This window comes from Silene latifolia, chromosome Y (assembly GCF_048544455.1).
Source record: "Silene latifolia isolate original U9 population chromosome Y, ASM4854445v1, whole genome shotgun sequence".
Taxonomy (NCBI): Eukaryota; Viridiplantae; Streptophyta; class Magnoliopsida; order Caryophyllales; family Caryophyllaceae; genus Silene; species Silene latifolia.
The window spans coordinates 10,004,325-10,007,022 of NC_133538.1; the positions used below are offsets into that span (position 1 = coordinate 10,004,325).

Here is a 2,698-nt window from a genome sequence, read left to right on the forward strand (position 1 = left end):
CAGTTAGAAGACAGGTTTTTGAGAGGAAGACTTGAGTACTCTCATTTTGGCAATTATGGCTACAATATATGATAATCTACAGCCAAAGGAACACCATCTTCCAAAGGGGCACCAGTTACCTACCCCTACTACGGGTAACTTCGAATTTCGTTCCTCTTATATCGATTTAGTGGAGCGAAATCGGTTTCTTTGTCTACCGGATGAGGACCCCTTGAAGCATATGGAGATTTTCACGGACTCTTTTGTTCCATACCTATACCAGCCGGGGTGACTCAGGATGAAGTAAAGGGGTTGATGTTCTTATACTCCTTGAAGGATTCAGCGCGAGATTGGTACCGCTACCTTGATAGGGTAGCAACTGGAGTCACGGACTGGACATCTCTAGCATTAGCCTTCTACAAGAAGTACTTCCCACTTTCAAAGACGCGTCTTGAGAAGTAAAATCACAAGTTTCCGGCAAGGGAGTGATGAAGGTTTTTGTGAAGCATGCGGACGTTTCAAAAGTTTGGTCCGAGCTTGTCCCTCACCATGGTTTCCAAAGAATGGTATCTTTGCAACCTATTTTATAATGCTCTATATGATGATTACAAGGTCATCCTGGATGCAGCTGGTAATGGTAGGTTCCAAAACAATACCGGTCAAAGTAAAGGTTGGAACACTATTGAGGAGATGGCAGTCCATAGAGCTGAGTTTGGAAGTTCACGTGGAAAGTCACGAAAGCAAAGTGATGAAATGAGTGCCGTTGTGACACTTATAACTTCTATTACTGCCCGTCTCGAGAAGCTCGAGATCTTTGATGCTTCCAAGGAGAAAGTTGAAATACCTGTTCAAAACTCAGATGAGATCGAGAAGTTGAGAGAAATGGTCCAACTCCTTTTGGTTCAAGTGGCAAATATGGAAGCAGCCGGGATTGAGTCCTCAAAGAATTTTGTGAAGCAATTGGAGAATATAGAGGCTAAGCAAGTTGCTAATTCTTCAAGCAAATGTGAAGGGCCGATTGAAACGATTAATGCCATTAATCTCAGAAGTGGCCTCTCTTATGAAAGTCCCGACAAGCCAAAGGAAGACTCGAGAAATGATGAAGAAGCTCGTTTAAATTCGTGCAAAAACGAGCTCAATTGCGATATTCCGTCGATCGACCAACATTGTCGATCGATCGGTAGCGTCGAGATAAAATAGTTTCGATCAGAAACTATTCACACCAGCACATCGATCGATCGACCAACATTGTCGATCGATCGACCGATCACCGACGAAATCAATTCTCGAGCAGAACTGCTTCACGCCCGTCAAGTTGGTCGATCGACCATTTATATCGATCGATCGACCGGAACTCCAGGAAAGCGAGGATGCAAATCCGTCAACTAGTTAGCATGATTCTTCACTCATTGATGATTTGACGGGGGTTTTAAACCTACGGAAGCCGAAGGTTACTGATCCTAGGGCCAGTGTTGCAGTCCCGTATCCGCAGCGTTTGAAGACTACTAAGTTGGAGCGTAAGGTTGGTAAGTTTCTGGAGATGGTCCAGAATCTCGACGTAACGGTTCCTTTCACTGATCTAATTACCCAGGTACCCTCTTACGCTAAATTTATGAAAGATATTTTAAATCGTAAGAGAAATTTTCGTGATGATGGTAATGTTGCTTTTGTGGAAGAGTGTAATGCTCTTTCGCAAATTAATGTGCCACCCAAATTAAAGGACCCGGGTAGTTTTTCAATTCCTTGCACTATAGGTAACCACGTAATTGGAAAGGCCCTTTGTGACTTAGGGGCCGATTAATCGTGTCATGCCGTATTCTGTTTGCGAAAAGTTAAATATTGGTAGACTTAAGGTGACCGATATTACCGTTCAAATGGCAAATAGATCGACTCAGAGACCTATAGGAGTTCTAGAGGATGTACCCGTTCGAGTGGGTAAGTTTTTTATTCCTGTCGATTTCGTTGTTTTGGACATTGCAGAGGACAGTCAGATACCTATTATTTTAGGCAGACCGTTCTTACATACAGCTGGGGCTGTGATAGATGTCAAGCGCGGAACCATCACCTTAGAGGTAGGGGATGACACCATTGAGTTCAGTCTTGCTCACAAGGCGACTGAACCTGCTGATGAGGATACGTGTTATTCCATTGATATTGTTGATGTGGGTTACTTGTAATTGGAGGGAATCCTTAGCCAAGGATCCCTTAGGTGATCTAACCTGTTTAGATGAGTGTGCGGTAATCTGATGGAGAATCTTTGAGGAGCCGGATGCTTTGGTAGCCTCAATGGAGAGCTATGAGCTCAATGAGGAAGAAGATGAGATGCTCTTGAGCTTGGCCAACGAGAACTTGGTCAACACTTGCTACACCATTGAAGCCGATTCTCTCTATCTTTGTATAGGTAAAGGTCCCTGAGCGTAAGCCACTTCCTCCTAATCTTAAGTATGTTTTTCTAGATGATACGGAGCGATACCAGCTATTGTTAGCTTTAAGCTTAATGATGACCAAATGTATGCTGCTTTGATGTGTGTGCTTAAGAAAAACAAGAAGGCTTTGGGTTACTCTTTGGATGACATTAAGGGCATCAGCCCGATGTTTGTATGCACAGGATAGAGTGGAGGAAGGCCACAAGCCTTACGCAGGCATGGTCAACGCAAGTTGAACCCGAAGATGCGAGGAAGTTGTTATGGGAGGTGATGAATCTACTCGATGCGGTATT

General features: G+C 43.8%; 1 non-coding gene across 1 annotated transcript; it reads right to left on the reverse strand.

Annotated features, from left to right (window-relative positions):
• Positions 1 to 427: 427 nt before the first annotated feature.
• Positions 428 to 535, reverse strand: LOC141635459 (small nucleolar RNA R71). Its single transcript, XR_012540148.1, has one exon. It is a non-coding gene; the product is annotated as a small nucleolar RNA R71 (small nucleolar RNA).
• Positions 536 to 2,698: the final 2,163 nt, after the last annotated feature.